The sequence below is a fragment of the Cygnus atratus genome, unplaced genomic scaffold (assembly GCF_013377495.2).
Source record: "Cygnus atratus isolate AKBS03 ecotype Queensland, Australia unplaced genomic scaffold, CAtr_DNAZoo_HiC_assembly HiC_scaffold_161, whole genome shotgun sequence".
NCBI classification, from domain to species: Eukaryota; Metazoa; Chordata; class Aves; order Anseriformes; family Anatidae; genus Cygnus; species Cygnus atratus.
This window is the reverse complement of record NW_026109754.1, coordinates 17,501-30,737: the sequence shown is the minus strand read 5'-3', so window position 1 is coordinate 30,737 and position 13,237 is coordinate 17,501. Positions and strand designations below refer to the sequence as shown.

General features: G+C 32.9%; 1 non-coding gene across 1 annotated transcript; it reads left to right on the top strand.

The window, feature by feature from the left end:
* Positions 1-6,792: 6,792 nt before the first annotated feature.
* On the top strand, positions 6,793-6,866 carry TRNAN-GUU (transfer RNA asparagine (anticodon GUU)). Its single transcript has one exon. It is a non-coding gene; the product is annotated as a tRNA-Asn (tRNA).
* The last annotated feature ends 6,371 nt before the right edge of the window (positions 6,867-13,237 follow it).

The following is a 13,237-nucleotide window of genomic DNA, read 5'->3' as shown; positions in this document are numbered from 1 at the left end:
CTGTGAAAATCTATATTGTGCTGTGGTTATTTAAATGTACATAAATGGGACATTCAAGGTGTCACTGATCTAAATTAATATATACAAAATTCATGTATCTGTGGTGGTTGAACAGCTTATTTGATTTCATATCTTGAAAAAGACGTAAAAGATCTCTTTGTTTGTATTTTTCTCTTATTCCTTCCAGCTTTCTTTGGTCTGTATTTCTGATGTTATCTTTCATCAGTTGCATCCTATTTAATTTGTTAATAAAATGTAAAATATATTTTAAGATATTTAAGGTGTGGATTTCAGTGGACTAGTATTTTCTTGTATTCCTTCCCCTTCCTTTTTTATTTTTTTCTTTTTCTTTTCTTTTTTTCTTTTTCTTTTTCTTTTTACTCTCTTTTCTTTTTCCTTTTCTTTCTTTCTTCTTTTTCTTTTTCTTTTCTTTTTTCTTTTATTCTTTTTCTTTTTTTTTTTTCTTTTCTTTTTTCTTTTTTTTTTCTTTTTCTTTTTCTTTTTCTTTTTCTTTTCTTTTTCTTTTTTCTTTTTCCTTTTTTTCTTTTTTTCTTTTTCTTTTTCTTTTCTTTTCCTTTTCTCTTGTTCCCTTTTCTTTTTCTTTTTCTTTTCTTTTTCTTTTTCTTTTCTTTTTCCTTTTTCTTTTTCTTTTTTCTTTTCTTTTTTCTTTTTTCTTTTTCTTTTCTTTTCTTTTATTTTCATTTTTCTTTTTCTTTTTCTTTTGTCTTTCTTTTTCTTTTTCTTTTCTTTTTCTTTCTTTTCTTTTTCTTTTTCTTTTTCTTTTTCTTTTTCTTTTTCTTTTCTTTTCTTTTTCTTTTTTTTCTTTTTATTTTCTTTTCTTTTTCTTTTTTCTTTTTCTTTTCTTTTTCTTTTTCTTTTTTTTTTCTTTTCTTTTTCTTTTTCTTTTTCTTTTTCTTTTTCTTTTTCTTTTTCTTTTTCTTTTTCTTTTTCTTTTTCTTTTTCTTTTTTCTCTTTTCTTTTTTTCTTTTCTTTTTCTTTTTCTTTCTTTTCTTTTTTTTTCTTTTTCTTTCTTTTCTTTTTCTTTTTCTTTTCTTTTTCTTTTTCTTTTTCTTTTTCTTTTTCTTTTCTTTTTCTTTTTCTTTCTTTTCTTTTTCTTTTTCTTTTTCTCTTTTTCTTTTTTTCTTTTTCTTTTTCTTTTTCTTTTCCTTTTTCTTTTTCTTTTTCTTTTTCTTTTTCTTTTTCTTTTTCTTTTTCTTTTTCTTTTTCTTTCTTTTTCTTTTTCTTTTTCTTTTTCTTTTTCTTTTTTTTTTCTTTTTCTTTTCTTTTTTCTTTTCTTTTTCTTTTCTTTTTTTTTTCTTTTTCTTTTTCTTTTTCTTCTTTCTTTTTCTTTTTCTTTTCTTTTTTTTTTCTTTTTCTTTTCTCTTTTGCCTTTTTTTTTTTTTTTTCTTTTTTCTTTTTCTTTTTCTTTTTCTTTTTCTTTTTCTTTTTTCTTTTTCTTTTTCTTCTTCTTCTTCTTCTTCTTCTTCTTCTTCTTTTTCTTTCTTTTTCTTTCTTTTTCTTTTTTTTTCTTTTTATTTTCTTTTTCTTTTTCTCTTCATGCAAGACTGCAAAATGAGGCTTTGTTGAGAATTAATAACTGTTTTCAATAGTGACTAATAAAAGATAAGCTTCTGTAGTAGGGATTGGTCATCACATTTTGTCATTTTCCTGAAACATTTTTAACAGTTGGCTGTGTGATAGCAGCACCGGAACTCTAAAACAAAACAAAACAATTTTAATTGCATTAAGAGAAGCAGAGAAGAAGAAAAATAAAATAAAAACAGAAATATATATATTTTTTAAATGATAACTGGCCAGTTGTTACAGCAGTTACTACTTCATCGGGGATGTGGGATGTTTAGGTGCTGCAGTGATGTATGCCATTATAAGAACTAGAAACTGGAAAGCTAGCTAGACAAAATTAAAATAATATATGACCTGACTTCAGTGGCAGCAAGATTAGATCTTAAGTCAGTAGGTATCTGATTAGAATTTTTGTTAAGAGCTGTTTTTAAAATTTACGTTTTAATTTATGTTAATTGCTTCTTCATACTGTTTGCTATTTAAAGCTGATTGTGAATAAGGTTATCAGATTTAAATTTAGTATTAAGGGTCAGTTTGCAAAAAGCCAGCCAGACCACTTTTAGATTTTGATTCCAAAGAGAAAGCAGCATTAGCCTTCTCTTCTTCTCAGTATTAGCAAGATATGAAGACTAAAATCTAGTGCACCTAATTTGGCAGAAGGACAATCAAGGCCAACTAAAGTGTCTAAATTTTTAGTACAGCTAATCAAGATATATATATGAATTCTGTATACCTTCAAATAGAAATCCAGGGCATCTTAGTTAGCTGCTTGCCTCTTTACTTTATACACATATTTAAGCTTGACCACCAAAGGATGACAGTTTATATCTAATCTCTCTTAATGTAGTTTGGATGTCCTTCAGATGGTTAGGCAGAGCTAGGCATATATATCCCAATGCAGATAGGATTACATGGACGGATTCCCACTTTCATTTTACAGTTCAGTGGCTATCAGACTAGCCTAAAATGGGTGGTGGTGGTGGAAATTAGCACTGAAACACAGAAGATCTACTGAGCTGATATTTATGTTTTTAATGTGTCATACTTCAAAGAGAAATTGATCAGAAACATCTGCTACAGAGCACTCAGTGGAGTGTTTAATGGCTAACACATCCAACTGAGTCTGAATACTTTGTAAATCCCAATAAATGGCTCTGGACAGTGAAATGTTTAAACACTTATGTATTCCTAAGGATAGTCAATACCTAAAACAAACAAACAAACAAACAAACAAACACCTTGTTTAGTTGTGTGGCATGGAAAATGCATCTGTCATAAATTTGTTCTGAAGATGTTGCTCTGGAAGGAGTCATGTTCATCTACTAAGGTAGGCAGGACATCACTACTTAGAAACATGATGAAATTAAGAGGTCCTTCAGAGCTTATCTCCTTGATCTCCACAAACTTATTATAAAACAAAAATGATATACTGTTACTACAACTGTATTGTTGAGAAAGTCATGGTGGAAGTTCAAGCACAGCACTCAGCCAATGTTAACTTAATTGCCTTGCATAATTTTGCTCTTGTCAACAAGAACTCTCAGAAGCACTGCCAAAGCCCCAATCAGGGGATATCAACTTCAAGGGAAAAATTTCAATGGGAAATATGATTGGAATAGTGTTTGGCTTCCTTAGTGGAGAACAGTCTTCTAAAACTCTCTTTAGATTTTGAATGTAGCATTTAATTTCAGTTCTATACCATAAAAATACCACTCTCTTGAACTGCAACAGTATTCTCAGATCATCACAAACATTTTACATGAAAAAACATGCACATAATAATGTCTTAAGGATGTGTGGGCTTCAGATGGAATCCAGAAGAGACCCAGGCTGAATCATATAGGTGCTAATGCATCTGGTTTGTCTTAGTTCAGTGAAAATATCCTCTAGGCATTGTTGATGAAAAGTAGATATTGCTGCATGAGCTCTGACCAAGGAATTGGTCACTGACCTTCTTATATTATGCAGTATAGACATCTTTCTTTGAGCTCAATCAGGATTTAGTATTAGTAAGCATGAACTCCATTTTCATATTTAAGTCAAGTATACTTGTCAACTCACATGTTCCTGCAGAATTCTGTGTAGAGAAAGTCTTTATAATAAGATTACCTCTTTGCTTCTCCAGAGAGGAAAGTGTTTATTTTCCAATGGATAATGATTTCTTAATAGATTGGTTAAGTTTAAGACATGGTGGTTAGTCTGCTGGAGGGCTTTTAGAATTTCTAGAGATTAGGACAATACAAAACTTGAGGTGATATCAAAGACAAAAGACAAATTTTGAAGAGAGGAAAATATTAGAAGAACCTCAGAAAAGGGAGGCGGTTCAGAAGGAAGTGTGATTTGCCAGTAATCTGTAATTGCAACTAGGGGAACTTGCATAACTGATTTGGGTAAGCATCCACAATTCAACAGTTGTGTGCAGAGAAGGAAAGAAAAAGATTTGGGATTGTATCTTACTTTAAGAAAACTATGCATATTTTTAAATTTCTTCCTATCACCTTTGCAACTTGGCTGTACATTATCTGTTTTGGATTCTGTGATAAATATTTTCATTTCTTTATGCACCTCATGAAATAAGGATGCCTTTAATCTTAAAACAGAATAATGCTCCAGCATTCTAAATCTGTATGTGGTAACATAATTTGAATCAGTCTGAAATACGCATGCATCACCTAGTATTGCAAAATATTTTTCAAGACAGTACCTGAATAGTGTGAGGATGATTCACAATTTAAACTACATGGATTAGGAGCTGATGTGATTTAAACCACAAATTACTTCAATGTCTGATGACAATGATTTGATTAAAGTCCTCTAGCTTGTGGAAGGACAAGGAACATGTCTGACATCTGGCAGTCAACAATATAGGTATGGTAGAATAGCAACTTGGTTAATGAAGAATTTTAGATACTGACTAGTCCTTATGATAGCTCAGTAGTGGGTTTAAGGATGTCAGTATCAACAAAAGAGTTAAAGTAGGCATTTAAAAAGCTTTGTGACCTAATTTTAGAATGTGTTACATAGCTTGAAGAAAATGAGTGCAGATTAACTTAAACATTAATAAAATAGCTGCTATTAATTTACATAACTTTTTCATAATTAATTTAATTATAAATAAAGTGTTCTGGCAATTTAGCATTACTTTCAGAAGGCTCCATGTACAAAATACATTATTCTTAATCCAAATTGACATTTTACAAAGAAACTACTCCAAAGGAACGGTTAATATGGATGATGCCAATGCCTATAACATTTAATTTACTGAAGTCATCCACATCTGCAATATTCATCTGAGCATACATGCACTTTTTATTCATTTGAGATATTTACTGTACTGGCAGAAAAAATAAAACCAAAAAAAAAAAAAAAAAGATTTTCTGAGTACTATGAGTGTATGTACAGAACAGTGCTGGGAATATGCCAGAAGTTACGAAGACTACTTTGATTGTAAAAACACACTTGAAGTGCAAAATATCAAGAGAATGTTGGAAAGAGAATTGGAGTCCATAAGAGAAATGGAGCTGTATATCACAAAATGTACAGAAAATATCTTTCATGTCCTCATATAAGAAACAGTCAAATTGTAGTTACAAACAACTAATGCAATCAGGGAGATCTGAATAGTAACATGTTATTTATTTTTTTGTTTTGATAGACCTACTCAAAGAGATAAGGCATTCCAGATTTGGATTTACTGCCCTTTGAAACCTCTGAATCATAAATATACAGATATGAGAGAGATGGGGAAAAATAATTAATTTATGTTATTACCGTTTTACGGTATTACCATTTAATTCTTTGCTGTGTGAGTTGTGGTGCAAAATAACAATTAATGAAAATATTAATAAGAACTTTACTCGAGGCTATATTGCTCTTTGAACAACTAAGAATGGTTCAGTGGAAGAAAAAGTCCAGGTTCAGTGGAAGAAAAAGTCCACTCTATTTGTTGTATTTCTTAGCTACGAAGCTTATCTGAGTATAAAAAATGCAGTGGTTCTTTTTCTGCAGCACTTTAGCAGGTAAAGGTTTGTCTCACTGTTCCACAACAGTGGTGATACAAATTGACACATTCATAGTCATGTCATTTAGACAGAAAATTCAGCATAGGTATGCATGTCTATGTCTGTCTCCTCTTGGTTTCATAAGTAGAGAGGTTGTAGAAGACTATCTGCCATTAGTTTGGGGTTCTTCCCTTCAATTATCTGAAACGAAATGAAAATCAGAACGAATGGCTTTAGAAGTCAGTTTTAGAAGTCAGATATCCTTTTAAATATCTTTCCTGATAGTTTAAAGTATTTGATGGCATGTAAGTATACCAGTTAATAATTCTGTGTTTTGTGTCCTTTATCCTCCATTACGATAGAGGTGTTTTTTGGTCAACGAACAGCATAAATTTTTCACTTATCAAGTAATATTTTAGTAATTCTACATTCCAGTTTGCCGTCTTATACTTTTAATGACAGCGTATTTTAAATCTGGGTATCATTTTAGCCATAGGTATAGTTTTTCTTTGTCCACTGCTTGAAATCACATCAATCTGTTTCCTCCCATGACATCATCAAATTGTGAATTAAAATGTCTTCAGAAACCTGGATTCTGCAGGACTGAGAAAGGCCAGAAGAGTCACTGTATATAAAAGGACAATTTTTTCATGGATGAAGATGGTTATGAGAAGATAAAATAATAATAATAATTAATAATAATAATAATAATAATAATAATAATAATAATAATAATAATAATAAATAGTAATAAAAAGTGGTGTTAATAGGGGGAAAGCCCTGCTAAGGAACTTCTGACAATCTATCCTTCCTGAAGAGTGGCCAGCCTTGTAATTGCTACTAGGGAATGGCAGTGGAACTGAACTGACAGTAGAAATGGAAAAGAGTAGACATAGTAGAAATAGATGGCCTCAAGTGAAGGATGAGAAAGGAGAGGGAAGAAAGCAAACAGAAGCTGAGACCCATGTGTTTGGTGTTTTGTTTTTGCTTTTGTTTGTTTTCCATAAGAGTACTGAAGGTCGATGTAGTTAAACACAGTTAAATACGCACTTTGTATTTTCCCAATGTTATTTTTACCTGTACAAGTATTTTTATTTTATGTGTATGTGTGTGTATATATATATATATATATATATACATATATATAATATTTTTTTTTTCCCAGAAATGTTGCATTTTTACTAATAGATTTTTTAGCTTCAGGAAGGTCTCTGTGGCGCAATGGGTTAGCGCATTCAGCTGTTAACCGAAAGGTTGGTGGTTCAAGCCCACCCAGGGACGTAGGTGTTTGTGTAGGGTTGGTAGTCTTTTGAGGTCCCTTAACGATCTGTGTTATTCTATGATATCTGCTTAGATAATTTCTTTCTTCTGATTTATAGAAAAAATTGACATGTGCAATGTTTCGAGAAATATTGAGTGTTACATACCGTGTTTCTAAAATACTGAATGCAATCTGGCAAGTATAAATATTATAGCAGATTCATCTAATAGTTTAAAATTATGTTATTTCATCGTATTGCTTAAACAAGTTCATCCATGAGCCCAGTGATTAACAAAAAGAAGTATCCTATGCATCTGAAGCACGGATCAAAGCATTTCCCCAGACTGATGCATTTATGGTACATTCGAGGTCTTGTTAAGAGCGAAAATTGAACATATATACGGATTAATTGTGAGCCTTATCAAAATCTTACTGATGCAACCAAAGTACAGCAAATGGTTACCAGGGTCACAAAATAGTACTCTTAAACTTGTTATAGAAGAAAACTTTTATCTACTCCTTTTTTCTGTTGTTATGCTCACCATTCCAGTGTCCTGAGTCCTAAGGTTGACACTTCTGTTGGAGAGGTGACAGGTATCACAATCAGTAAAGGCATCCAGAGCTCTAGATGGGAGATTAATGCTGCTGAGGGATGGGGGTCACTGCTTCCTCAGTGATGCGTCTGCTTATTGCCATCCTTATATCTTTTCTGTTGCCATCTGCCTCCTACTCATGGTATCCCAGAAGAAGATTGAAAGTTGCCCAGCAGAGCCATTAACCTCGGCTAACACATTGCTGTGTGTTGAATGCAGTACCCCCTCACAGCTAGGAAAAGCTCAGAGAAGCCCTGACACTATGCAGGGTCACATAAATATAAAGCCTATGGCCTTCTACTGGTAAAGGCAAACATCACATTTACTGAGCTACATTCAGGTCTCCATCTCTTTCCCTTTTTCTCTCCTTCCCTCTCTTCCTCTCTTTCGCTTGCTGTCTCCTTCACTCTTCCTTCTTCCCTCTTTCCCTTCTCCTCCATCTCCTTCTCCTACTCCTTCTTCCTTCTTTCTCTTTGACACCTTTCTTCTTGTGGTTGTGGTGGTGGGTTTCGTTGTTGTTGTTGTTGTTGTTGTTGTTGTTCTTCTTCTTCTTCTTCTTCTTCTCCTTCTCCTTCTCCTTCTTCCTCTTCTTCCTCTTCCTCTTCTTCTTCCTCTTCTCCTTCTCCTTCTTCCTCTTCCTCTTCTTCCTCTTCCTCTTCCTCTTCCTCTTCCTCTTCCTCTTCCTCTTCCTCTTCCTCCTCCTCCTCCTCCTCCTCCTCCTCCTCCTCCTCCTCTTCCTCTTCCTCTTCCCCTTTCTCTTCTCCTTCTTCTCCTTCTTCTTCTTCTTCTTCTTCTTCTTCTCCCTTTTCCTCATTCTTCCTCTTCCTCTTCCTCTTCCTCTTCCTCCTCCTCCTCCTCCTCCTCTTCCTCTTCCCCTTTCTCTTCTCCTTCTTCTCCTTCTCCTTCTTCTTCTTCTTCTTCTTCTTCTTCTTCTTCTTCTTCTCCCTTTTCCTCGTTCTTCCTCTTCCTCTTCCCCTTCTCCTTCTTCTTCTTACTCTTCTTCTTCCTCTTCTCCTTCTCCTTCTTCCTCTTCCCCTTCTTCTTCCTCTTCTTCTTCTTCTTCATTTTCCTCCTTCTTCCTCTTCTTCTTCTTCCTCTTCTTCCTCTTCCTCTTCCTCTTCCTCTTCCTCTTCCTCTTCCTCTTCCTCTTCCTCTTCCTCTTCCTCTTCCTCTTCCTCTTCCTCTTCTTCTTCTTTCTTCTTCTTTTGTTCTTCTTTCTTCTTCCTTTTACTCCTGTTCTTCCTCTTCATTCCGTACTGATTTGAGCAACCTGGTCTAGTGGAAGGTATCCCTGCCCATGGCAGGGAGGTTGGATTTAGATGACCTTTAAGGTCCCTTCCAACCCAAACCATTCTATGAATCTATGGTTTTGTAATTCTCTGTTGTTGAGTAGGAATTTATCTCAACATTCAGCCTTTCTAGAAATTGTGGTTATAGATAGCACTTCCAATATCTCTTCTCTTCTAGAGAATCTATTTTCCTAATTATCTTTGAAACTGCTACCATCCCACTAAATATGGTTGAAAACAGACTTTTAGGTTAAGAGCTCAGTAGAGAGGGACAGACAGACAGGTGGATGTGTAAGCACATCTGTACATAAATTACACACGCTGCATTATGATTTGGTAAGTCTCAATATCCTAGAGACCCATCTGAGGAAAAAAAAAAAAAAATCTGATACAGTGATCTTTAATAAATGCTAAGAGACAACTCATTTACTTACACCTTGTACAGCAGTTTTTATATTAAACATTTAAAGAATTAAACTTTGTTAAAAATACTCTTGAAAGTTTAAATTTTGAAAGTTTACATTTAAATTAAGGTGCCTATTAAAGCACGCATGTTTTGTGTGTGTGCGTTTTTTATTATTATTAATATTATTTATTTAGTTATTTTTAATATGTATGTACCATGTCTCACCATAAAGGATTATCTTGGAAAAGCCTTGTCTTAGAAATAACATCATCCTAAATCTACCAGTCTTTGTAATATCTTTAACAAGATCGATATATGAAATCATAATAAATAGCATTACTGAGCACAATGTACCAACTTTTATAACCATACCATTATATACATTATACTTGGCTATTTGTAGTCATTTTTAGTATGCTTACTAGTCTTATGCTTTCGATGACTAATTTAATCTCTCAACATTGAAATCTTAGGCCACTTTACTCTCTGAGGAACTGCAGTGACTTTTCATCTGATATATTGTATAGTAGCTCCAGATGAAAAGGCAACGTTGCACTTACACTCCTTTATATCACCTATCTTCTGTAGAAAGTCTGGAACTGCTTCATGGAGATCTCTGCAGGATGATTTCACTCTTCCCTTTGAGGAATTTCAAAGATATTTCACCTTTTTTTTTTTCTGATTCTCTCACCCATCTCACTGTTTGCTTGGGCAGTGCAGGTGGCAGGGAGGAGGAGCTCTGTGTGTGCAAATGGCTGTGTGATGCATAGCTGCCTGCCAGGTTTAAACACAACATTTATTTAGTGGAATAACATGCTTTGCAGGATGCCAAGAAATTTGTCTTTACTGCTCAGTTTCTTCCATAAATAAAGGAAGGAAAAAAAATAAATAAGTAAATAAATAAAATAACCACAGTAGCATTCAGTTTTTATTTCTTTAGGTACTGAGGATTTGACTTATTGGCTTTGCTTAATATGTTAAGAGACAACTGTTATAGTTAAAAATGACATTCTGCTTGTCTTGGACTCCTGGGGTTGCAGAAATAAGGTCCCAATCAGCCAAATTTTCTTGCCCTAAGTACAGTTTTGACAATGTATTGAGCCAACAATCTATTCAGGATGGTCTGTAGTTTTGGCTCAGGACTTTAAATTGCTACAGAATTGACATGCTAACTCAAATGTATTATGAAAAAAGCAGAGTCTCATATAGGAAATTAATGGCCATTACATTTAAGTAGGTACATAGCAGAATTATCTACATACTGCATTTTTACAATCAGCTTGTTCTCTTCTTCTCACAGCGCTGCGAAACTTGGATACAACAAAGTATAAATAACAAAGATCAGAATGAACTACATATCGGAAATGCCCACCAACTGCCTCAGAATAAGAGAATTTTATACACATTTGAAACTTTACAGCTCCCAAATATAATTTCCAGGTTAGTGACCTTTACTAACTGAATTTTGGGATCTGAATAACATGTCTTAATTGTATATCTATTTTTTATTATTACACAAGTCAACTCGCTGTTTGTCCAAATTTGTCTTCTAAAGAATACAATATAATTGATCATATTCTAATATTCATTTTCCTTTTGTAAAGATCACACTTCAAATTCCAGAAGCATTAAAGAGGTGAGACTCTTACACACTTACAGAAACTTTCTTGTGGGAATGGATAAATATGTTATTGGGAAGAAAGAACAAACAAACAAAAATTGTTCAAAATCTATTAAAATAGCCTAGATCAAGAGTAATAAGAATAGATCAAGAGTAATAAAAATTTTCTTAATTGTTTTTATAGTTTACTTTACTTAAAAACTTTACTTTTCTTAAGGAAAAATATAAGTTCTAAAGGCCTTCTTAAAAATAGGAAGGCATTTATTATCTGTTACCAATGTTTTTTCAGGATCATTATAGAGCGTGGTTTTGTAATGGAGAGAGAAATCCAAACATTAGAGAATGTTCACCATTCACTAATTACCAGCCCAGAAGGGATCAGCAGAATATTTAGTAACTTCTGTACGATATGGGATTTCATTGAGTTGCTCTTGAATTGAACACCTTAACTTATCTTTGTCTACAATATAGTGTCAGCAGTTTTTCTTGGAGATTTCAGTCAGATATCATATCTGAGAAGTAAAGACTCTTATTAGAGACTGGAGTTGCAAAGACTTTTGAACTGCTTCTTGAAGTGCCCATCTTTATGTAATAGATTTTGGAGTGATAAATCACCAATTCCTACTAAGGATTCTGGAATAAGTTGCACAGTACTGTGATAACCAGCCTTAGATGAACAGAAAATTACTGTGTTTCTATTTACACTACTAAGAAACTTACTGCTTAAAAACATATTCCTGAAGTTTCTGTGGCATAGATTTCATTAATTTTATTTATGTATTTATTTATTTCAGTGCAGTGACTAGTTATATCAACATTTCAATTGAGCAAACTAATGTAGCTGTAGTTTAAGTACATATGTATATTTAAATGTGTATTTCATGCATTTTGATCAGCCCTAGTAATATATAGATATACAAGATCAATTCCATATTTAACAAGTCATAACTGAGTTTTGGAACAAGCACAAGACTTTAAACTGAACTCATAAAATAGAGATTAGTTTTCTGGAGTTGCTCTTTCTGAGGAAAATGCATTAAAAAACAACATTCTGTAGGTCTGATATAAAAGGATTAATATTACTTAGTAGTTGAATTACTAAGAGACATAACTGAAACAAAAATTTTGAAAACAATGCTTGAAATGAAACATACAAAATAAAATTCCTATTTGATTTCTTTAGCTGAAGCTCTTCCACAGTTTTATTATCTGGGATTAATCCAAAGCTGACTGGAATCTCTTTTCAGCTTCTGTATTTACAAAGGTAAAAAAACAAACTACAAATATCCATAATAATAACATTTTAATCCAGGATAGCTTCAGGACATTAGAAGTTCTTTTTAAGATTCTAGACACTGTGGTTAAGCTGTTGTGACAGCTGTTTCGAAAACCTTGGCACATCTAAATTCTATCCTTGATCTGGTCTTGAATCCAAGTTCTAATTTAAACATAAACTGGATTCTAACATCTTATTGACCCATCTTTTGACATGCCTGACTTCAGCTCAGTTTTGTTTTGTAACCACATTTGTTTAAAATTCCCAGGGTTTTTAAATAAGAATTTAGTAATGACACTGGCTGTAGTAAAGCATGCACCATTTGGCTATGGTATTTTGGCCATATCTATGAAAAATATTTCCATCCCTTCAGCAAAATCATAATAACATACTCTCCTTTTTAAAGCATACACATATTTTTTACTGTATGTCACAAAAACATTGCAATATAGCATGGTTACACTGAGTACAATAAAAGCTTATGAAATTAAATTTTCATGTATCTTTTTCTCTGTTTAAGATTAAAGTGCTATTGAACCTCAATATATTGTATTGGAGTAACACTTTTACAGCACAATGTGGAAAGTTCCAGTAATGAGTTCTTGTTCATTTCAAGAAGACAGAGATGAGAGTTAAAGGCTTTTTTACTACACTATTTTGCATGTTTCTGTCAGCGCTCTGTGATAATTGAAATTTTTGTTCAAAATAGCTTCTTTTGCCTTTTCTGGACAAGAGGAACTCTTCAAATGATATCTAGAAAACAGGTAAGCTAATTAAAACTCTAAAAGGAAGATTTCCATAGCACTCTGCACTAGACACTGAGATACCGAAAAAGAAGCCAGCAATGCTTCAATCTGGAACTGTAATAAGAATGGCCTCTACATATTTTATATAATTTATATAATTCTCTGAAGACTGACACTATGAAGTCTCTTTTAAATCTGAAGAATCTTTTAACTTTGTTTTACTAGTTCTTTTCTACAGTAGATCATCAATAATATTTTACTGGTTAGGCAGGAGTTAGACTGGTTTTATCCACTCTACGTGTCCTAGAACCAGTTTATTTGGAATTGTTTGAGTACTCCTGTCTCCAGGAAGCTGAGAAATGTTCAGTAAAGCATGTTCTACCTTGGAAAAATATATACCTTTATTTCCAAGCCTGACTTGATCAAGTTTCATATCACTGTCATTGAAGTTGTATAACTT